Here is a 25,601-nt window from a genome sequence, read left to right as displayed (position 1 = left end):
TGCACATGTACTCTGTCTGGCATTGTTGTACATGGTAGATTTCAGGCAGCCCAGTCAGTACCAAATTACAAAGCCATTCTGCATCTAGCCTGGGAATGTTCTGTAAGGTTTTAGTCATTCCATTTAAATAATACAACTAAAGAATATCAATGGAAATAGGATAATTCTTCTAATATGGTCAAAGTTAAAATAATAAATGCCAGTGATAAGATGATTAAAGAATTGTACACTGGCAGCTTAAAATTACAGAACAAAGGTATATCTTGAAACCTAAGTGAATTCAGGACAAATACTAAAAAAAAGTACTTCCATACACAGCCAGAGTGGAGCTTGTCATCTTCAAGAGGTCCTGCCAGCTTGGAAGTATAAAAAGATGTGAAAAACAGGTAGACAGACCCATAATTAATTAATTAATTAATTAACTATATATAACAACTAGGCAACTTTAAGTAAATTTCCTATTAGTATCAGAGATGACATTCTACCACAGCACATTCTCTATTGTTTAGAGAATTCCATGCCTATTGGACCAAGGATGGTAATTACGTCTGATGGAAAATATAAGCTTATTTATTCATCATAAATAAAATTCAGTAAGTCCACGTCTCTTGCCACTAATATATAGGAAAATTTTACACTTTATCAAGGGTATCCATTTGAAAACCTATACCGTCTTTTTTCCCCTCCAGTAGTACTTCTCTTTTAGGATTTTTTAAGAAAAGAATCCAATGAACTCATGCAATGGACAAAAAAAATCAGTAATTATCCCTTGTTAGAGAAAACTGTTGATGCATTGTGCTTCAGATTCCCTTAGACATTGTTATTCCTTTCCTAAAACTTTCAGGCTGCCTTTGGACTATCATGTTTTCTGTTCTCAGAGGAACAATTTTACCAAACGATAAGCTTTTAGTGAATTTTGACTGACACAATGATTCCCTGTCACATGTTCTAAACACATCATACCCAAATTCATATCCACATTAAACACTGCTAATCTCCTAAATATTCGGTAACCACGGCATTCCAGACCACAGGTTCTGCAAGCATAGCTTGTGAATATTCTCATTCCCATAGAGAAGCAATAACCATTAAAACAAAAGATGAAAAACAAACCAGAGTATTCAGTCATTTTAACTTCTGGTTTTTGTTTTTCAGATTTGTAAAAATGAAAATGATTTTGTTTTAGGTAAAATGGTAGGAAATATGTCCAAAAAGTAGAGACATTCAACAGCTGTTAACATAAACTTCCCATTATGGAACTTTTCCATCTCTCCTCCAATATTTACTTTAATTAAAATGGTGAAATGACACCTGTTGCGGTTGGAGTTCCACTCAAGCTGAGAACCAAATCTGTGTTTCTTCACAACACCTCCACTGTCCATTAATGCCCTGTTACATTCCCTTTTGGAGGAAAGTATTGTTCCGTCACCTAACATCTACCAACAATTTATAACGTGCCAGGCACTGTGCTAGCCACTTCAGAGGCAGAATTTCCACGAGCCCACACAACAATTCTGTGATGGAGCATTTCACAGCTTGGTAGAGTGTTAATGACCTGAAGAACCTGCCCAAGGTCACAGAGCTATTTCCCTTGACAAACAGCCCAGATGAAATCTTACACTCCTCAGCAGTGAGTCTCCCAAGCCAGGCCCCAAGCGGGAGCACACCTGTCTGAGGATGTGGACTGTTGGAACTGTGAGCACTTCGTGTTTGTTTTTTCTCAGTGTGGTTACTATTCTCTAATTCACTTTAATCAGACTGTAAGTTTTAACACGGAAGAGAAACGTCGTGACAGGACTAGGTGTATATGACAATTTCTCTCCCACGCTTTGGTATCGTAATCTTGTCGTCAGGCAAGGTCTCTTTTCTAAGACGACAAGACTGCCGTAGAGCTACGGGGTAGAGTAGCTAGCAGTGTGATTATTACTTCTGACCACGTGTAAAGTGGTGCTGAACATTTAAAACAATTCTGATTTAAAAACGTATCCGTGTTTTTCATATAAGTAAATAATACAGCAGAAAGTTATAAATAGGATACACGAATGAGTACTTTATCCTTCATTCCTCCCCAGGCTTGACCTTTGATTCACGACAGCCTGAACAGCGGTTGCAAATGGTGCTCCTGGAGCCCCTTTGGGGCGCCAGTCAGCCTTCCGCTGCCCTCTGGAGATGAGCTGTTCTATGTACGAGAGTTTCATGGACAACACACTTGTAGAAGAAGTTTGCAAACCACGCGCTTCCACCCTTATAGCATTTCTGCACACTATTTTGCTATCTCTGAGATGAAGAATAAAACTGACTTAAATTCAAGCGTTACGAACACAGGAGCAAGAACTGGTTGAAGACCTTCTGCATTCTCTGTCTAGTAAGAAAGACTATTCAGTGAGAGCATAATCAAGATCTATCACTACTTAAACTACAGAAACCACTGCTGAAGTACATTAGAAATGTCTGTTTACATACAGAATACGTATTTATTACTTAGAATCACTTACCAGATTCTTTACAACTGCTAGGCAACACGTTAGCCTAAATTCCACACACTTGATCAGAGGTGCATTTCAATTGTACATACTTTCCACAACCCAGGCAAATTTTTCCCTAATTAGACTAAATGTGAGTAGCAATAAAATATTTGGATTCCCCCCCCCCATTATTTAATGCTCCTTTTTGAACTGTATTTATCAGTCATCAAAAAATCCAAAAATTAATGGATGGAAATAGTGCATATGTGAAAGCGATCTTGTTTTAGGTGGTGCAGTAGAAGAGTGACCCTGACAAACCCCGAGCCCAGCTGCATAAAGGATTCAGGCCTCTTTCTTCAGGGCCGCTGTTCACCAACATCTGTAAGGGCTGCTGACTCCTTCTCTGACAGCTAGGCTGTGAACTTTTCTAGTTTGAATGATGCTACCTCTGAAGAATTAATTAGTAAACAATGAAGCTAAGTACCTCTTAATAAAAATCATTTCAGAATACAGAATAAGCTAGACTCTATCTGAGGCATATTAACTATTTTTTTCCCAGGAGCTGATAAGGGGTACCTCCAAAAATCAACATTCTTTAATTTCAGCTCTGTAACTGATTTCAACAGGGATACAGTTTGCTGGGCTCTGGGGTCTCAACACAGAGATTTTTCCGTATATTATTTCACTAATTTATGCAGGAGTCAAATCCATAATTTTGATCATTAAAATCTGAAATGTATTCTCTTTCCCAGTCTTTGAGCAGCTTTGGTAAAATTCAGAATGCTCAAAGTCTTAGTCTATTAGATATGTGTTGAAACTCCATTTGAAAGAATAAGCATTAATCTATAAACCAAAAGAAAATTATCTGTGTTATATTTTAAATATATACCTTACAGTAATTTAAAAAGCTGGGATGCTATAATCTACTCAATTTGAGTTTTTAGAAATGCTCCTTTAGATTAACTTGCTAAAAGACACTTGCCTGCATTGGGGGGTCAGGCAAATTTAGTGAAAGTTCTTCAATGAAAATTTAAATAAATAAACAAATATGGCTCACCCCTACTGCAGGGGGGAAAGAAAGGAATCTAGGCAATAAACAAAGACACTTAAAATATACGCAATTTACTAGAATATCTTGTCATATGGCAAGGTAGTAGGACGAGAGTGTTTAGCCCACAAAAGTAATACAATTGTATTTACACCTTAAAATGAAAAAAAAAAAGTACAAAAACCAAAAACCATCGTTCCCAAGTGTCAACATATTATTACTACTTTAGATAAACAAGGCTCTATTTTTCTAATATTTAAATAATAAAAATTACGCCATATCCAAGCTACCAGTGATTTGGTTTTCTTGAATATAGAGGGAAGACAAAGCTGGAAGCACACTCACCTCAAAATTAAAGGGTAAAAAACCAAAGTCAAATTCCATTTGTACACTAGTGTTCCAATGGCTATTAAGAGACAGGAATCAGGAGTCAGATTTCAAGATGCCAAGATCTGAAATCTGCAATTCATTTTATTTTTATATAAAAGATGAAACTAAATTAACATCTGCTATTCAGAATACAAAATTTAAGTCTTGACGTGAACTGAGTTCTTACTTTTAAGGTGAACTTCCAGTCTTTTCCATTCACAAATAGGACTTGATTTATTAAGTTCCCTGCTTTGTATCTCCAGAGTTGATCAAAGCACATTTTCTTAGTACAATCTGTATTGTTCCAAGTGTTTTATAAACATCTCTTGTGAGAGTTTACAGGAGTGATCTGAAATCATATCCAAGGTTTCATCCTATGAGTCAGTTATTCTTAAAAGGAAATAGAATCTGTCTTTATCACCTTTATTTCCCTATGTATCACAAATCTAATTCTAATCACAAAATTTTAAAATAATAATTAGCAGAACTGTCAGTAGATAATTACTGACATTAAATACTCGGCAGGACAAAGGAAAAAAAAAAGGAAAAGGCATAAGTTCATTACCTGGACATGAAAATTACAGGTCTATACAATATCTGAGCTTTTATAACAGTCCCTTAGCCACCAGGTAAGCTTGTCCACTATGTAGCCCTATACTGATAACTCCCAAACCCATATTTCCTGTCCTCACCTGAGATCCAGACTGTCCATCCAGCTGCCTGTTGAACCTGTTCTCCTGAATTCATTCACAAAGATATTTGAGTGAAGAAAACAAGACAGTCCCTGTCTTCAAAGGGCTTCTAACTGTGAAGAAAGCCAAACCAGTCTAATAATCATAAAAATATGTAACATACAAATTGTGATTAGTTCTATGTCCCAGTCTAAGTTGGTCTAAAACTGAACTCAGTTTACCCACTGCACTCCGGTCTGCCTGCTCCCTGAACTCATTCTCGGATGGAAATGTGCCATCACAGGTTACCAAAGTCACAAATGTGGGAGGCATTCCTGGCCCTCCCTTCCTTCTCAGATCTTCTTAATCTCAGTATTTCCAGAGTAGATGTACATGGTTAGCTCTGCCCAGAACAACCTTCTTCCACTTCTTCTGGGAACTGCCAATGAGATGGTGGTAGACAGCTTCCAAAGATCCCAGTGCCTGGTGAAGGCACAAAACCCAAGGCCAAGAGAGCCCCTGGGATTTTAAAAACTAAAGTTGGGAAAGAGGAGCTCTTTCCTCCTCTTGGTTGGAGAGTATGACAATGGCTCCTGCCATATGCAGACGCCCGAGGGAGCAGAGATGGGAGAAAGAATCTCTGTGTTGATGAGACCAGTTCCAATCCACAAGGCCTCTGGCTTTTCCTGGTTTCTGCAGCATTTCATACCTTTTACAACCTTCTCCAGGAAACTTCCAATTAATCTCTCTTTGAACTTAAGATAGTTTGGGGAGGGTTTCTGTTACTTGTAGCCAGGATTCTGGACTAATAGCTCCTAAACACTTCCAGCCTGTGTCTTATCCAACTCTGCCACGAACACCTTAGTTCAGGTCCTCATCACCTCTCACTGGACTAGATCAACAACCTAATGGGTCTCCTGTCCCCAGTCCTGCCCTTGCACGTAGCATCCATAATACAGCAGCCAGAGGGACCACATCACTCTCTCCCTGCTGGAGAGTGGCTCCAGCATCAATACGGGCAAAATCTAACTTCCTCTGCAGGCAAGCAACATTTCATGCTCTGACTATATGGAAATACTTGGGCTATGGCTTAGACAGACAGACAGACAGACAGACAGACACACACACACACACACACACACACACACACACACACACACACACACACACACACACACACACACACACACACACCAATGCTGAACTGATTGGTAAGCAGGGTATTTTCCTTTCTGAAAATGTGGAAAACCTGAAGAAATTAAAGAAAAGTGGTTTTCTTTAGGCTCACTTCTAGGCATCAAAGTCATCACACCTATGCCTACATTTGCCTACATTTTATTACACTAAGGATGCTAAATACAGCTACTGTAAGATATCTGGCCCAGATATATTGTATACACAGTAACAAGAAACTGAAGGAGAGAATCAATGACCCTAACAAAAAGTTCTGATTGTTACCCACCTTTGTGAATTGAGCACAACACTTTGAATATACTAAAATCCACTGAGTGGTATACTTTAAATGGGTGAACTTCATGATATGTGAATTATACCTCAATAGAGCTGCTGTAAGTGTCCACTCTTCAGTGAGGCATTCTCACCCAGATACAGGAGACTATTCCTTCCTGCCTTCTGTGGACCTCCACTGTCCTCTGTGGATGCTTCTAGCTTGGCGTGTGAGCTCTTGTTCACATGAGGATAGGGCCATGTCTCACTCACCTCTGGATCCCCAAGCCCAATCAAGTGCTCAGTACATACAAAACACTTGAAAACGTTCACAGAATGACGCATGAATTTTGAGCTAGGCAGAACACTGAAAGACATTTTTCTAATTTAGAAAAAAGCACATTCGGTATTAGGTTAGGAAACTTGGTCTTCTCACTTTGAATTAGATGAGAATATTTGAAAAACACGAAAGATATTTAAAACCTCTAACCCACGGTATAGTTAACAGCTGACCATTTAATTTTGCACCAATTTTTAAAATGAGAGATGTGTAGAAATAAGGTGTGATTTTTTTAACTTACAGAAAATCTCAAACAGAGATAAGACTACATAAACAACCAAAGAGAAATAGATAAGCTGGTCTTCATGAAAACTATAAACTTCTTCAAAGAACATTTAAAAAAAAGTGAAAAGACAATTCACAGAATGGGAGGACATTTTTACAATTCATATATCTGATAAGGACATATGCGGGGGGGGGTGTTCATCTAGAATATACAAGGAAATCCTATAACTCAACAATAAAAAGACAACCCAACTTTAAAAATGGGAAAAGAATTTGAATAGGTATTTCTCTAAAAAAGATATACAAGTGGACAAGAAGCACATGAAAAGATGTTCAACATCTTTAGCCATTAGGGAAATGCAAATCAAAACTACGAGATACCACTTTACACCCACTGGAATGGCTACTATGAAAAACAAAACAAAACAAAAAATAACAAGTGTTGGCAAGGATGTGAAGAAACTGGAATCCTCTAACACTGCTGATCAGAACGTAAAATAGTACAGCCGCTTTGGAAAACAGTTTGGCAGTCCCTCAAAAAGTTAAATATAGAATTACCATGAGACCCAGCAATCCTACTCCTAGGTATAAATCCATGAGAAACGACAGCAGATGTCCACCCAAAAAACTTGTACATGAATGTTCACAGCAGCATTATTCATAAGAGCCGAAACATGGAAACCACCTAAGTGGCCATCAAGGGATGAATAAACAAAATGTACATCTCCATGCCACAGAGTTATTCAGCAACAAAAAAGAATGAGTTCTGATACATGCTACAACACAGATGAACCTCAAAAACATGCTAAGTGAAAGACGCCAGACACAGAAGGTCACACATATTTTATGATTCCATGTATATGACATACTCTAAATAAGCAAATCCACAGATACAGAAAGTAGAATGGTGGCTGCCACGGGCTAACGAGAGGGAAGAACGGAAAGTGACTGCTACTGCGCCTGGGGTTTCTTTTTGGGGTGATGAAAGTGTTCTGGAATTAGACAGTGGGGATCCGTGCACAACTCTGTGAATATACTAAAATCCACCGAATTCTATGCTTTAAACGGGTGAACTTTACGGTATGTGAATTACATCTCAATAGAACTGTTACCAAAAAAAATTACTGCACAAAATCATATAGTGACACCTCTGTGTAGGGGTCTGATTGAATCACTTTGCAGGCTATAGGATAACCTGTCATAAAAGAAAACAAAAAAACACACAATCTGTTCAAACGAGGAAATGATTTATTTTCCTACCACCAAATCCCTACAATGACCAACCATAATATCAAATCCAAAGTAAAAAGAGGAAAGAACGAAAGAGCACACTGCAATTCTCTGGCAGGTATGAAATGGAATTAACCAAAGACTGCACAAAGAAAAATGTTTATCAGAACCACTCACTTCCCTTTGATTACACAGATTTAAACAAGTCCAAGTCCTTTTTAACTCATGAGAAAATGTGCCAGCTTCTTTATTAGCACAGAGCAAGGAAAAACAAGCATTCTCTCCTATAACAAAATTAACATCCCACAGAAGGTCTGTTTGTACTTGGCCGTCGTGAACCTTTCATCTCAGAGCACTGCTAAATTAAACAAGCCTATGTTGTATTGAACACAATGAGCCAGATACCCTGGCAGGCTCCTAAACTTTACAAGTTAATGTTGAAGAACATTAGAAATAAAAGGGAGGGTAAGAATGATGGTGATGGTGGTAATAAAGCAGCTGTGTCTTCATTCCACCCAACATTTCACTAATCTACAATAATGGAAACATTCTAACAACTGTGAGACCCTTTTCTCTGTTGGTGAACACAAGAAGAGCCAGAGAGATCTGGATTCAAGTCATTGCTTTGTTTTTCTTTTAAGCATACTAGCTGAGTGCCGAAGGACAAATCTCATAACCAAGGCCTTCTATTCTCTAAAACTGGAGTGACTGTATCTAGCCTCAGAGAGTCATTAGAGAACAAAATAAGAGAATACACACAAGAGGTAGAGTCCAATGCTCTATATGTACATCCCCACCATAAATATCCTCACTGCTCTCAACTTTTCAACGCAAATACTGATTCTGGAGCTTATATCACAGTGTAAGTAATTGACATCAACCTTTCTTTTCTACCCCAAGGACATCTAAGCAACCGAAATATTCTATGAAAATTCCATATTGAATAAATTATTCCCCCTCCCATATAACTGAAAGTAAGAAAGCCATCAATAAAGTCTGTTTTAAATGTATTAAATCAGGGCACGACACAAAGCATTCATTCACCTAAGAGGTATTTAAAAGCAATGAACTGAGAGAGACACACCAAGAGAAACACTTACTATGAGAGACAAATGCCTATTTTCCAGTGCAATAATTGGTAACCTTTCTATAAAGATTGATGCAATCTGATTATAATTCCCAAGTGTCAGTAATCAGTTCTTAAGGTAAAAGAAAAAGGAAGTGGGATGGTTTCAAGCGCTCCAGAAAAGATGTAGGAGGATATCCCTTCCCACTGACAGCAATTAACGTTTGAGTGATGGCTGCTAGAACATTCAGACTGAAAAACTTTGTTACATTAGAATAGACTGAAATCTACTTAAAACAAAACTTACTGGGTTTAGCAGACACAAACATAACCCTCACCATGAACTAGGTGTCCTCTCTGAACAAACTGGAACGAAGGTAAAGCTTGCATGGACTTCCCATATTTGTCATCACAGTGCTAGAATATGCCATACTCCCATGCTGGAAGTCTACTTAAAGAGAGCATCTAGACCCTGCACCGGGAGACGGTCAGACTCCCTCCGCCCAGCTCCAGACAATGTTCCATCACACCACAACACCAGGAAAAGTTTCTAGGGTTAGCAAGGAGGGAAATGTCTCAAGGGCAATGGGACATTCGGAGGCTGGAGATAGCTATTCCTGGAGAGTTTCCCTAAGCACCACATTCATTATGGAACTTGTGGCCCAAAGCTATTGTTCTCTACCCCTCTTTCCAAAACTCTCCCCTTAAGACTCAGAGTTTAATAAAACCTCTCTGGAGGCTTCCCTGGTGGCGCAGTGGTTAAGAATCCACCTGCCAATGCAGGGGACACGGGTTCAAGCCCTGGTCCGGGAAGATCCCACATGCCGCAGAGCAACTAAGCCCATGCGCCACAACTACTGAGCCCACGTGCCATAACTACTGAAGCCCATGCGCCTAGAGCCTGTGCTCCACAACAAGAGAAGCCACCTCAATGAGAAGCCCGTGCACCACCACGAAGAGCAGCCCCCACTCGCCACAACTAAAGAAAGCCCGTGCGCAGCAATGAAGACCCAACACAGCCAAAAATAAAATATAAATAAAAAATAAAACATTGATCTCACAAGTGAGAAATAATACAGTCCTCTAAAAAAACAAAACAAAACAAACAACAAAAAAAAACCCAAAACAAACAACAACAAAAACCTCTGTGAGAGACCAACTCATTACAGATACTACAGGAGTAAGGCCAGAGTGCTGGCTTTGCTAGGGAGCTGTTACCTATATCGCATATAAGCACTTAACAAGTTTTTTGCGCTCCTACTGCAGTTCAGTACTCTCACCCTGACAATGAAACAGTTTCACCTAAATATTCTACCACCACACACCCTGTATATGAAGACAGAACTTCTCCTCTTTCTAACTTTCCAATTCAATAACCACTTACACTGCCAGTCTAAACTTTAACCTTTATGCCTAAAATAGGAGGAAACTTGCAAATGCACAGAATCCAACCCATTAAATACTAAGAATGTCTTGAAATCTGTTTAAATACAGTATAAAATTTTTTACAAATGCAGCTAAAAGAAGTAAATGATAAAGTCTTAAGTTTAATTAAGACTCCAGTTTTACTACTACTAGTAATGCCTCACTTTCCAGGAGTATTTTTAGAATTGGGGTTTTAAAGCATGCAATTAAAGAAATTAACTCATCAGTGAAATGAAAGTTACAATATAAGCAAATCCCTATACTACTGCAGAAAAGAGATATAAGAACCCAGAACTTTGGGTATTTTAGAAAACGAATACAGAATCATACCGTTCGCCACAATATGATATCAGAGGGTAAAGTCCAGGAAATCTAATTAATTTAGACTCTACTAATGAAGACTCAATAATTTCCTTTCAAGTCTGCCTAGATTTAACTTTAGACTATTTATTAAGGAAGGAGTTGCTAAGAAAATTAAAGTACAAATAAAAATTGCTAGGGGATTATTTAATAAGTTAAATTTTTCTACATTCAATAACTGCTGCTAAAATACTGATTAAAACTAGCACATGCATTCTTTAGAATCCCATACTCTAGTGGAAACAAAATGTATGAAACAAGAGTCCTCAACATTGCTTTAATCTATTAGATAATTGTTTCATTCTCTCTGTTTATTTTGGCTGTGAAAAACTGGTTATGCGTCAGAAAAGCTTAATAGGCGGGATACTTAACAAAGATTTACACATTCTTCTTAATGGCTAGCAATCTATTTATCTACTTTTATTTTTAATAAATGCTGAATCCCAATTAAAATATAACTCAATTTCTCTCCATTATAATTTAAAATATATTTGGGGACATTTACTTCATCCTTGTCTTCAAATAACATAACTGAAAGATATTCCCATGTCTGTAATATGAAACACAAATAGGGTTCTTTAATAAGATCTAGTACCTGACCTACTTCACTTACTTTGCCCTTAACAGCAACAAGAAGAAACAGACAAAAAAGCAGATTTAAAACACAGCAGTGGGCTTCCCTGGTGGCGCAGTGGTTGGGAGTCCGCCTGCCGATGCAGGGGACACGGGTTCGTGCCCCGGTCCGGGAAGATCCCACATGCCACGGAGCGGCTGGGCCCGTGAGCCATGGCCGCTGAGCCTGCGCGTCCGGAGCCTGTGCTCCGCAACGGGAGAGGCCACAGCAGTGAGAGGCCCACGTACCACAAAAAAAAAAAAAAAAAAAAAAACACAGCAGTATATGTGATTCTGCAAAGAAACGGGACAGAATCCAAATCAACAGTCCAAACAAAACATCACAAAATGTTATGGTAGCAAGTGTCACTACAATTATGCATGTCTAGATTTAGATGCATTTAAAAATCACAGATGCTAGTTTTATTCTCCAAGAAATTAAATTTCTTAATTAAAATTTAAGGCACTTCTCATTTACATCTTAATTCTAACTTAACAATGATGATATTCACCAATCATTAATTCCTTCAAAAACGATCTGAGTGTCTGCCATGTACGTGCCAAATATCACATTAGTTGCTGGATGTAAGATGGTGAATAAAACACACTTGGTCCCAGCCTCAACAATGTTAACTTGGAGTGAAAAGTAAAGCACCCACATGAAAGGCATTCTATAAGATGCATTTTACGTCAAGGAAAAAGAGATGAATTTTAACTGGCTTTTTGTTAAGTCAAAGAACAAACAGTAGGTCAATAACAAAGTTGGTATCTGTTCCATGTGAGACCTTCCTTAGGTAACCCTTATTTGATTGAAATAAAATCTAAAACAAACATAAAATTAGATCTCACATTCATATCAGAAACTGGCAAAATCCTTTGGACAGATGAGACTCAACATCAATATTCATAGGTTTACACGTGAATACATATTCACATAACTCAGTAATACTCTGTTATCACCTAAATTTGTAAATCACATTCCGCACGCTATTCTACAATTGGTATTCATGTTTGAAAGATATTAAGTAGTTAGTTTTTAAAGCTTCTTTAAGGTCCAATGTAAGTGAATAAAAAACAAAGGTATTACTCTCTATAAAGGAAAACTTTCAGTATCCAAGACAATTAGTTAGTTGCCAATAATTTCAAATTATTTATAATGAGTTAATCAGGGCAATAGACCTAAAAACAAAGAACTCAACATATTTTAACATTTTCATCATATTTAAAGTCCAAGAGAGTGTCTCACTTACACATGAGAATCACAGGTATGTGCTCGATGAGGAAATTCTTTATGTAAGACTATCAAATCAAAGAGGTCTTTAAAACATATAAGGTTTACTCCAGTCAAAAACCCTGCTATCTCAAAAAAGATACTGGGGTTTCCCTGGTGGTGCAGTGGTTAAGAATCCATCTGCCAATGCAGGGTACATGGGTTCGATCCCTGGTCCGGGAAGATCTCCCATGCCGCGGAACAACTAAGCCCGTGCGCCACAACTACTGAGCCCGCGTGCCACAACTACTGAAGCCCACGCGCACAGAGCCCATGCTCCGCAACGAGAAAAGCCACCACAATGAGAAGCCGGGGCATCGCAACAAAGAGTAGCCCCTGATCGCCGCAACTAGAGAAAGCCCGTGCGCAGCAACGAAGACCCAATGCAGCCAAAAATAAGTAAAGGAATAAAATTAAAAAGAAAAAAAAGATACCATTTTTTTCTCCTATTGGACTGGCAAGGATTAAAAAGATGAACAAAACTCAGTGTGGGTAGTTATACTTCTAAGAAAATAAATGAACATGTATACAATGATTTAAGTACAGGGTTAATCAACACACTATTATCCACTAGAAACAATCTAAATGGTCATCAAAGGAATGATTCAATAAAGTATGGTGCCTGTAAAACAATGGAATTACATGGTCAGTAAAAATGATCATATATGATTATGCATGTCTCTTAACAATTCATGTGTAGAGATATATAAAAATATTGTTGCATTTAAAAATGACCACCATATACAGTGTAAACCAATTTATTTAAAGATTTGTATATAAATACTTCTATATTCATAGATAAATTTCTAAAAGGATTTTCACCAAAATATTAATATTAATGGCAGCCATTTCTGGGTGGCAGGAATTAGGTGTCATTGAGGGAGGTTTTTTCTTACTATTATAATAAGAAAATAAACAACACATTTTCATTTAAGAAAATAAAGTGTTGCAATCTCACCAAGTGGCTTCAAATCCCTTCAACTCCCTACTTTAAAATCAAAGTTTTCACTGAATGTTGCAAGTATATGTAATCACCAAACAGCTTATGGATTTCCACCTGTGGGACCTCCTTCTCAGCACCATGCTTTAAAACAATGAGATGATGGAAATTTAAAGATTCAAGTCAAAGAAGTAAGGAAGCCAAATGACCTTATTCAAACAGTCCACATTCCTGGCATCTACCTTAAGAACCTCAGGTTCTATGAACTTAAACACTCCTAAAACAATCTCCCTCTTACATCTTAAGAAAGCAGGCTATGGAGAGGAATTTTTTAAAAATAAGAGACATTTCCTTTAAAAAAATTAAATCATAAAAAACTTACCTCAGTAAAAATATTTAATTATTTTCCTGTCTTACATTCTCTTTCTTAGCACCTTCACTGTGAACCTAGAGGGGAAAAAAGTTAAAATTACTTTTAATTGAACATCTACTCATGCCAGGCAGGGTGGTCAGAGAAAGCCTCCTGGAGCACATGAAGTCTGAGAGGGATTGGAAAGAATAAAATACAAGTTACTAAAATGGCACGACTGGGAAGGAAAATGAGCAGGTGTAAGTGGAATTAAATAACTCTTCTTAAATGGTTGGAGGACCTACACATGACTGTATCCAATCTTGCAGCAGGTGAAAAGCTGGGTTGCTAGACTTAGAACACCTGCATCTGAATCTCAGCTCTACCACTTCCTAGCTTGTCTGATGTTGAGCAAGTCCATAAACCCATGTGCCTCGGTTTCCCCACGTGCATAATAACAGGATCCAACCCACAGGACTGCTGAGGGTTATATGAGATAATCCACATCGGGGACTTCAAAACAGTTCCTGTAACATAATAAATGTTCAATGAACATCAATTTTCGCTTTTATTATTATATGTTCTTATATGAAATAAATCCATTTGCCTCTCACCACCTCCACCACCACCATTATTATTACTGTTACTATTATTATTGAGAAGTGGCATAAGCCTTATCTTCAAGGGGTTTACAATGTACTGGGTGACAGATGAATTACCCAGACACATAATACGAGGCAAAAGAAAGATCAAAGTCAATTATTCATTTACTTATTTTAAAATATCTGAGTGTCTGTTCTTTGCCAGGTATTCTGTATTCTTTGGTGGACATGAGGGACATGGTTTCTCTCCTCACAGTTTCCAGTCCATCAAGGCCAAGCTATAGGACCGACAAGCTACACATGGAGACAGATCGTGTTTTTTACTGGGTGCAGGGCAGCACATATCTAAACTGGTAGAATTAGGTAGCAGAACATTCTGGGTGGAAGGGATGGCGTTATAGGAAACACGGGGCCTTTGGGGAAAGCTAAGCAGCCTCTGGTCAGGGTGCATCGGAGAGGGCAAGCAGCAGCAAGGCTAGAAAGCTAGGCAGGAGGGGCCTCAAATACGGGGCTGAGTTTGTTCTCTTCTCAGTATATTGATCATCCTGCTCCGAGTGAATCACAACTTGCTTTTAACTTCAAGTCTAGCATCATTTTATCATTTTTCTTCTTTTCTTTTTTTGTCTTTTAAAGGTGAGAGGGGAAAGAGGAAGAAAAAGAGCACAGCAACCTCAATCTATGTTGCCGCTGGCAGTGATGGTGGTGGAAGCGGCACTAAGTGATGAGTCCCAAGCTCTTTTTAATTCTCCCAACATTCTTACCAAGCCAGAAATGTTCCTTTTACTGATTAGGAAACTGAGGCTCAGAGTAGTCAAATAGATTCCCAGATGTCCACAGAGCTCATAAATGCAGCCACAGAATTTAACTGTAAGCCTGACTCCCAAGGCTTTCTTTTGTTTTAGGCAAAAATGTATAAAGGATTCTGCAGAATTTAACGTCTGTTAAAAACTACTTAGAACTTCAGGGTATATAAACTTCTGTACTTACACAGAAATAAACAGCCTTCATACAAACAATCAAAACCACTTACAGGGACTTCCCTGGTGGCGCAGTGGTTAAGAATCCGCCTGCCAGTGCAGGGGACACGGGTTCGAGCCCTGGTCCAAGAAGACCCCACATGCCACGGAGCAACTAATCCCGGGTGCCACAACTACTGAGCTTGAGCTCTAGAGCCCACGAGCCACAACTACTGAGCTCACATGCCACAACTACTGAGCTCACATGCCACAACTACTGAAGCCCGCATGCCTAGAGCCTGTGCTCCACAATAAGAGAAGCCACTGCAATGAGAAGCCAGCACACTGCAACAAAGAGTAGCTCCCACTCAATGCAACTAGAGAAAGCCCGGGCACAGCAACGAAGACCCAGTGCAGCTCCAAAAAAAATTAATTAATTTAAAAAACAAACCTTAAAAAAAAACCACTTAGAAAAGATAAAGGAAAAGAAGATCTCACAAAAATATATATATATACATACATGTATATGTGTATATATACACACACACACACACAATAAATTTCATAAGAAATGGGCAAAACCTATATGACAAAAACTTGAAAATGCTCCAGAAGGATTCGGGAGTAAAACCAAACAAATGAAAAAATACACAATGTTCCCGGATAGGAAAATTCAATATCCGAAAGATATCAATTCTCCCTATGTTAGTTTATAAATTTAACACGATCTCAATTTGCCTAAGTTCTTTTTCTTCTGGAACTGACAAATGATTCTAAAGTTCACATGGAAAAATAAACAAGCAAGAATTGCCAGGAAAACGAAGGGCAACAGGTGAAACTGGTTTTACAAGGCATTAAGACATTTTATAAAACCAATAATGTGTACTTGTGCAGGAATAGAAAGACTTAATGGAATAGAACAGAAAGTCCAGAGATGCACCCCAATACATCTGGAAATTCAGAATATAATGAAGGTGTATTGTATTCTGAAACAAATGGGTAAAGATAACTGGTAGCCATATGGAAAAAGTTGAATCTATGTATCACTCCTGAACACCAGAATAAATTTTAAATGGATCAAAGGTTTAAGTGTAAAAATGAAACCATAAAAGAAAAAAACACTGAAAGAAAAAAAATGGGCCAAATCCAAATTCTTGGAGGCCTTTCCGTGACTCAAAATCCAGACACCATAAAATATTAACTACTTAAAATTTAAAGAAAAAACTTAAAAGCCTTCTCTATACAAAAATACATGACAGCAATTTTTTTAAAAATGACAATCTTGAGGAAATTGCAACTCACATCACAAAGGGCTAATCTCTCTAATTTATAAATTCCTAGAAATTGGGCTTCCCTGGTGGCGCAGTGGTCGAGAGTCCACCTGCCGATGCAAGGGACAGGGGTTCGTGCCCCGGTCCGGGAAGATCCCACATGCCGCGGGGCAGCTGGGCCCGTGAGCCATGGCCGCTGAGCCTGCGCGTCCGGAGCCTGTGCTCCGCAACAGGAGAGGCCACAACAGTGAGAGGCCTGCGTACCGCAAAAAAATAAAAAAATAAAAATAAATAAATTCCTAGAAATTGATAAGAAAAAACTGATCCAAAAGAAAAACGCGGAAAGGGCATGAACAGATGGTTCATAGAAAAAGAAACAGAAACCGCCTTTAAGCACGTGAAAAGATGCTCAGCCTCATTCATAATCAAAGTAATGCTCATTAACACCACGAGTAACTTTTCACCTTTCAGACTGATACAAATCCAAAGGCTGGTAAACACTCTATTGGGAGAGGCTATGGAGACAGGTACTCTAGTGCATTACTTGCAGGAGTTCAAAATTGCACAACCCTGAAAGAGGGCAGCATTTATCAAAATTATAAATGCATTGCTCACTGACCCAGTAATCCCACTTCTGGAAAGATATCCCACAGATACACTTCACATATACGAAATGACATGTACACAAGTTTATTCACCACAGGCTGTGACTGGAAGAGACTGGAAAATACTCAAGTATCCATCATTTATTGGGATACTTCATCATTTACTGGGGCTACTTAATAAGCTCTGGCACAGGCCACACAATGGTATATTCCGCATCTGTTAAATAAATGTTTTCTATATACTAATGTAGAAAGATACTAAAGGTATACTAACTGAAAAAAAAAAAAACGGGGTCAGAATAATTTACATTTTATATAAAAAGGAGGGGATATATAGAGTATACTGGCATCTGCTTGTATCTACACAAAGAAACAGTAGGCATCTATAGGAAACAAATAGAAAAAATTATCTGTGGCCGAAGGGAGCATATTAGACCAAGACAGAGTTGGAAATTAGCCTCCTCAAAATACTCCATTTTAGTTTTTGAACCACATGAACATTTTATATATACAAAAAGAATTTTAAAGTGTTAAAAGTATAACTCACAGGACGAAGAGAAAGAGAACTACTTATCACCTAGAGTCAAAATCCAATACGCATTAAAATAGAATTTTTTCCTAAATTAGGAGTTTGGGATTAACAGATACACACTACTATATATAAAAAAGATAAACAACAAGGACCTACTGTATAGCACAGGGAACCATATTCAATACCTTGTATAACCTATAATGGAAAAGAATCCGAAAAAGAATATATATATATATATATATATGTGTGTACATATGTATATATGTATGTATGTATAACTGAATCACTTTGCTGTACCCCTGAAACTAACACATTGTAAATCAACTATACTTCAATTTAAAAAGTAATAGTAAAAATGAAAGAATTTTTCTCTGAAATTAAATATTAACAAGCAAGATTAGTGTGGCCATCACTAAAAATCATACAAGACAACCTGATTTTTTTTCTTTAATCAAGCTAAAGCACATGATTATAATAATCTATAAAAGCGCTATTTGGGGGGCAAGGAATCAGAAGAGAGAATAGGAAAGCGCAACGAGGATGCTTTAGCCTAATGCTTCTCAAAGTATGGTCCCTGGACCAGCAGCATCAGCATTACCTGAGAACCTGGTAAAAACGCAAATTCTCAAGCCCCAGCCCAGACCTACTGAACCAGAAACTCTGGGAGTGGTAGGGAGTAATTCTGGTAATACACACTCAAGTTTGAGAGCCAGTGATCTGGTCAAATGCTTCTTACACATCCTCATGCATCACTTGGAGGAGGATATTGTTAAAAAGCAGATTCTGGTTCAGTAAGTCTGGGGTGAGTCCCTGAGTCAGCATTTCAAACCAGCTCCAGGAAGCTGCTGATGTGCTGCTGGTTTGGGGAGTGCACTTGCGAAGAAAAGCTCAAATCCACCTGGGGAAGAAGGTATGTAGTCTTCACGTGGCTGAGTTTCCTATGAAATTTGCCCTCAGTAGCAGAGTCCATACACAGGTTTCCAGGGTGGGAGACATCATGTAGCCTCCCATATAAGTTCTGTCTTTAACTCGGAATAAATACATTTTCAAGCATATGTCTTATTAAAATAACAGTGAATTGTTGAAATTCAATTTAAGGATGTCTCGTTTGAGACGACTTTCATTTATAAGTGGACCCATGAACCTTCCAGAATGGGGGAAAAAAAACCAAGAAGGCATATTCATAGATCTGCCTGGTTATACTGTCTGATTAACTTTATTTCAAACACATTAACCATACCATCTGCTCTCCATGAAAAATCACCAGTTTGTTTCCTTCTAAACATTTTGAAAATGGTTCTTATATTTACAAACACTGATTCTCCATTTGTTTTACATGGGGGGAAAATCTTTAAAGGCATCTTCCAAGTAAAGAATTCTAGTTGAGATGGAAGGACCTGGAACTGTTATGTATCTTCATTTTGCAAGTCATCCTTTGTATAAAGTTTTTGGTGTTAAACATTAATCAATGCGCTGAAATTTCTACATATCCCTATCTTACGGCATCTATCGATAAGATGCCATCATTTCCACACACTATTATTTTATGTACCACTAAGAAAGAACAAAAGTTGCCAATTAAACCATCACTTGTCAATTTTAAGATATAGTCCATCTCAGATATGCATCTTAAAAAATATATCAATGAAACAGCTTAATTATAAATCTCAGAGATATGCATATAATAAATTATGCATTTTCATGCACAGAGGCATGGATTTTTGTCCATACAACAATTTGTTCCACGCCTAAACACTGGAACTGTTTCAACTTCCATGCAATATTATTTGGTTCATTTTTGTACATATGAGTATTTTTTTAAAAGGTAGTGATTAAAAAAGAGTGACCTCTTTTAACCCTGGAACACGATACTGCTTGCACAAAGTAATACAAATTAATCACTCAATTTGGATAATTTTCCAATCCAAAAGTATTCAATGTAGCTATCTCTAGGCTATTTATTTATTTTCCCCCCACAACAGGTGTTTAATGAGTGAGTAAATAATGTCCCCCTGAAAAGACCCCCACCCCAATTAAAGGCCAACTGCAGTAACACTTCAGGGTTGAAACCCCGCTTCCTTCCTGCTAGGAGGTGCCATGTCATTTATTGAAACAAAACAAAAACAAAACAAAACAGGGCAAACACATTTCTTAATTGCAGTTTGTTAAAGTCCTGTTAAAACATATGGGTCAAGGGGAAGTAAAAATAATCAGAGGATCACTGTAAGAAAAACCTTTAGGTCTGGCACCTGAGAGACCTCTGGAGAGGAGGCAGTGGGAGAAACTTCATGTTCTGAAAGGAAGGAGCCCCCCAACTCCCTTCTTCCCTCTCACCCGATTAATCCCACCAGAAATTACCAAGATGCCCGGATAAAAGGTTTCAAGTTCAAGAGTCACACTCTCTCCAAATACAAAAAGCAGGTACAAAATATACCCTTCTTTTCTGACAAAAGCCTTTACTTACATGCTTGTTTCCATAGCACCTTTCAAAAGTAACAAGCAATGAACAATAAACGAACATCTTATAGCAAAGAAGCAATTTATCTATCCAAGGAAAAGGAAAAATAAACTTCCTTTGTAGATTTAACAAAAGTTGAAGAAATTCATCATGTTACACTGTAGCTATATAATAGTCGGAGATGAACTTTCTTAACTCAATTTGCATTTTCCCCATAGCAGCAAGACTAACAGAGTTTCAAATGAAAAAAATTTCTAATGAATCATATTAGGAGGACTGAGGACAATATGATTATAGGTCATTTTAGTTTTCACCCTTGTACAATATGCATTGACCAAATTCTCTAACATGGATATTAGTTAAGTAGAAAAAAAGAACAGGGAAAAAATGTTCCCAATAAAAATCGTTTGAATGTCAGTTAAATTCTGCCCCCCTCCCTGTTATAACTGACTAGACAACGACGACTGTTCTTTAGAGTGGATCTCAAAGGAGCTAGTACGGTCCTCTAAGAGACGTGTTTAGTTATCAAGTGACTAGGGCACACCACTGGCATTTAGTGTCTGGAAGCCAGGATGCTTGAACTTCTCACAATGCATGGGACAGATCTACATAATGAACATTTATCCTGGTCCTGAGAATCGTTTCAATGACCAGCCAGATTTATCACGGTAACTGGCGATACTTTAGAACACAATACTAAACAGTTTTCACAAGAAACTATGGAAAAACCCCAGTAATTCAGGGGAAGGTAGCTAACGTGAGGGAAGTTGAGATTGAATAATAACTCGTGTCTGAAAATTAGCGACCATTTCCTCACACCATGCATTAACTCAACATATAATTGCAGTGTCACAATACTGAGCAAACCTACACTACTAAGTAACATAATGGCACCGAATCAAACACAAAGCAAAACAAACAAACAAAACCTTTCAATCTAGCTAATATTTTATTCATTATTATCAGTGATAAGCGGTAGGAATGCAGCATGGTGCCTCGAAGCAGCAGTACCTCCAAGCTTGTGGCACAAAAGCTGCCCTACAACGTCGTTTGAAAACGTGGCGTTCATGGAGGGGTTATATTAATATTATTTACATGTTGATTGAGATAGTCTGTACTTTACCTTGGCATGTTATTCCTAATTCAACCCGGACTTGTTTCTCTCTTCATTATCATAAAAAGTTTATCCCAACACTTAGGCGTCCCCTACCTCTGTGTCTATCTCTCTGATCTTTCCTTTTCTTGTATGAAATAGCTTCTAATATTTTTACCTCTCTTCAGGCCAAGCTTATTCACTAGAAGCAGGTACAGCACAGCAGTACGTGCTAGATGTGATATGGCAATGCATGTCATATATTGTTCTCCTTTTACTTCTCCCTTACATTTAAATCGGAGCATCACACTGATTTTCAATTATGTATGTAGGTAGGTTACATTACTGACGAAGTTCATTTCAGAGCTGTAATGGGGGCTTTACAAACTTCTGCTGCAAGTGGGAGGAGCCTTGGTCTGACAAAGTTGAGCACCACTGCTCCGAAGAGTGGAATCACGTGCTTAACCAAAAACAAACTTGAAAAGTTTCCTTTGCTTAAAGCAAGCCCTGGGCTGCAATATTCCACTTCCATTCGATCTGACGCCCCACCCCCGGCACACACCGCTGCTTTTAAGCCCACTTCTGCCCTCACACAGGGCCAAACAAAAGTTATTGACCATTTCGGGAGCAGGGAACCTTTTGGGAAATCGACAAAAGCCAAGGACTCTCACCCAATAAACTCATATGCCATGCTGCATTCAAGCAGGGGGAGGGGGTCCCCAGACACACCCTCTGCAGCCCAATAGGGACCGGAGGAGTAGAACTCGAGCCCTAAAACCCAGCGAGTGGGGGTGGGGAGAAGGATGGGAGGCAAGTACGGGGCGGGGCGCTGGACTCGCTGTGCCTGGGCTTAAACCCCGATTCTACCGTGTCCCAGCACGGAGACCCTGGGCAGGGCGCCTCACCTCTCCGTGCAGCCCAGCAGTGGAACCGCGTAAGCGCGGGCAGACGGTTAAGGCTCAATAAATGGTGTTGCCGCGGGCAGCAGCGCCGCGTCCACGGCGCCAACCCGCCGCCGGGGGAAACTGAGGCGCGCCTCGCGGTTGCACCCGCGTGCGGGGACTGGCTGCGAGGAGACCGGCCCTGCGGTCCCGCGGCCCTGGCCCGGCAGCCCCGCCCCGCCCGCGCGGGTCCCGGGACGGCGCGGACCCGGCGGCTCCGCTGCAGCCGCAGGGCCGACTGGAGAGGCCGCCCAGGACACGGGCCGCCCGCCCGGCTGGCTCCCCCGTCCGGCCCTCGGTCTCCGCCGCGCTCACCCGCTTCTCAGCCCCAACGGCAGACGCCGTCGCTGCCGCCGACCGCAGCTCACCTCTTGGGCCGCCGCCGCCGCCGCTGCCGCTACAGCCGCCGCACGATCTCGCGAGACTTCGCTCCCCTCCGCGCTTCCCCGCCCTCTCCGCGGCGCGCGCGGACCCCGGCCTGTAGCAGGCTAGGCGCGCTCCCGAAGAGCCGCCCCTTCGCCTCGGGGTTAGGTCTAGCCGGGCTCGCAACCCCGCGTCCCGGTCTCTGCATCCATTCCGCCCACCTCCGCTCCGTGAAGGTGAAAGGTTAAAAGCCAGGTGCGGGACGGCAGCCTCCCTCTCACCTGGCTGACCGAGTGCGCGTGCGCATGCGCGCGCCCGGGGCCCCGGACCCTGGAGCCTTTGCAAAGGCTGTGACAACAATAATCCCAGCAGCCAGTCTTGGAATGCTTCCTGGGTGCCGAGTACTTTTACAGCTCCTCCTGGGTCCTCACAAGAGCCCCCAAGAAGTGGGTATTACCATCCTATCCGTTTCAGAGAGGATAAAATGGAGGCTTGGCCAGGTTAACAACTGCTACCTCTAGGTCACACAGCTAGGAGTGGGCATCCGGGGTTGTCTGACGCTCAAGCCAAAGCCCAGTTTTCCCGCCTCCATGACAATCCCCAGACCCTGTCCCTGTTCCTTCCGCTGAGGGCACCAAATCTCAGCCCTTCTTTACTTCCCTCCCAAGGTTCACCAAGGTGAGAGGAGGCACTCCTAGGAGGGCAGTTGCTACAGTCCCTCTGGTTTTATGGAGCTGCTGTCAGGAAAATGCTTCTCCCCCATTACACGAACTTCCTAAACCTCCCTGTGCCAGACCCTGTACAGGGCCCTGAAAACTACTTATATTCGATGGTCTCCTCTTTATACTGGTGGCGTTTTGATGGTAGAGAGCACAGAAGAATGGGACACAGGACCCAGAACCAGTTTGTACATGGATGTCAGGGGGCGCAGAGAAAGGTGTGACTTATTCCTACGGGCAAAATCTTAACCTTATACATATAATTGTTTCTAAAAAAGAGGGGCTAACATTTATTGAGGGCGTTTCAAGGTCACTACCAATATTCTTCAGAGTCAAGTCATAGGAAAATGGAGACTCAGAGAGATGAAGAAATTGGCCTAAGGCTCCACGGTAAGACAGGGTTTGAACCTGGGTCTGAATCCAGAACCCAGTACTGCCTTGCACTAAAGTCCCATGAGCTAGCATGTGTGGGCCAACAAGCTGCTGTAAAATCAAAAGCCTTGGAGTTTCTAGCTATTCCTTAACCTTGCATCAGGGTCTGCAGGGGCTTGCCCAGGCCACCTGACAGTCACATCCATCTCAGCAAACTCTGGCCTGCCCACCCTGCAAGGCTGCTCACTCCCTCCAGAAATAATGCCACTTCCTGCAGGCCAGAGGTAATAAGTGCCCTCCAGGTGTGAACAGCACCCAACCCACCTGATGGAGGAAGTGAGCGAGGAAGGGAAATCACATCTGATGGGCAGCTACAGGGTACCAAGCACTGCTCCAGGTGCTGTCCATTCATTAGCTAATTTAGTCCTCCCAATAATCCCATCGGGAGGGAGGTATCGTTGTCCCCATTTTGCGGGTGAGGAAACCAAGAGCCTAAGAGGGGAGAGAAGTTGCCCGGCCCAAAGATACACACAGGTGGTAAATGGGAAGGCTGGAGTTCCACCAGGTCAGGATGTGCCCAGACCTGCAAACTTTGGCCTCAGGGACCAACAAGTTTCTCCCTGCCCCAAAAGCCTTCATAAAGCTGTAAAGCTAGAAATCCCCTGAGGTCAGGACTCCAATCTAAGATACCATACACATCTGGGTGGACTGTGCCTTGATATTCTCATCTAAAACAGGGGTCCCCAACCCCCAGGCTGCATTCGCGGCCTGTTAGGAACCGGGCCACACAGCAGGAGGTGAGCGAGTGAAGCTTCATCTGCGGTTCCCCATCACTCCCCATTGCTCGCGTTACCGACGAACCATCGCCCCCCTCCCCCTGCACCCCGTCCGTGGAAAAACTGTCTTCCATGAAACCGGTCTCTGGTGCCAAAAAGGTTGAGGACTGCTGATCTAAAATAAAGATATAAATAGGTTGCTGGGAAGAGGACCCAGTTAATGTATGTGAAACATGTAGAAAAGTACCTTGCACAGATTAAGCACTCAGTAAATTATAGCTATTATTACATGTCTGAGTTATTTTATTCTCTCCCCATCTCCCGATATAAACTCCAAATCAATTTGGAGGATGTGACTTTATATGCTCAGATATGGAAATAAAATTAGTTTCTAGCACACTGGAAACAATCCACTGCTCTTTAGTGGACAAAATGACCCCCGCCTCTCCTCCTGATGGTGGAAAGAGACCAGGCTCTCCTGAAGCTCTGATGCGCTCTCTCTTCCCAGTTTCCTGGGAGACTGGCAGCCTGTTAACAAAAGGTTCCCCTTACGTAGTAAAAGCCACCCAAATATTTTTAAGTTGTTGGCAAAAACAAAAAGAAACTTGTTAAGAGAATTTTCGTGAGGTTGGGGGCTCATATAATCACTGTGACATCATGAGGAAAGTTTTTGTAGAAACTGAAGCTGCCACTACCCTCAGGCCATGGTACCCCAGGTTAGGTTCCTACCCTGATACAAGGCGTGTCACATGTTCCCATCAATGGCAATGGCTCACTGTGGAAGTGATTCTCACAGGGCAGGGGTGGATGTAATAAGATCCACGGAGGGCATTATAGATGGAGAAAAAAAAATCAGGGTGATTCTAATGTGTATACCTCTAAGGGTTGAACCTGTGGTTTCCAAAAAGCACTATTAAAATGTTTTTGATCCAAGAGGAACTTTATAAATGCCCATAATGGGATTTGTTTAACCCTCGTTCATTCAATAAAAACTTAAGTGCCAATTACTGCGTTAGTAGCTGTGAGCAAGACACAGTCTATGCTCTCATCGTATTGATGGCCTAGAGGGAAGAGAGGTGTTAATTAAATAACGGAAC

General features: G+C 40.5%; 1 protein-coding gene across 10 annotated transcripts in view; it reads right to left on the bottom strand.

Moving 5' to 3' along the window:
• The window catches only part of MRTFB (myocardin related transcription factor B), a 281,630-nt gene that overhangs the window by 178,290 nt on the left and 77,739 nt on the right, over positions 1 to 25,601 (bottom strand). For 5 of the 10 annotated variants that reach the window (XM_033428767.2, XM_049699597.1, XM_049699601.1 and 2 more), the window contains one exon: positions 13,850 to 13,914. The exons of 1 other annotated variant lie outside the window; for it this stretch is intronic. The gene's annotated coding sequence lies outside the window, so the exon portion shown is untranslated. Of the gene's footprint in view, positions 1 to 13,849; positions 13,915 to 22,589; positions 22,855 to 25,601 lie in introns of those variants that run through there. 4 more of the 10 variants (XM_049699598.1, XM_049699603.1, XM_033428772.2 and 1 more) reach the window with 4 other exon arrangements.

The sequence above is a fragment of the Orcinus orca genome, chromosome 16 (genome assembly GCF_937001465.1).
Source record: "Orcinus orca chromosome 16, mOrcOrc1.1, whole genome shotgun sequence".
In the NCBI taxonomy this organism is placed as follows: Eukaryota; Metazoa; Chordata; class Mammalia; order Artiodactyla; family Delphinidae; genus Orcinus; species Orcinus orca.
The sequence above is the reverse complement of the archived record's forward strand: the minus strand, read 5'-3'. Positions and strand labels throughout refer to the sequence as shown.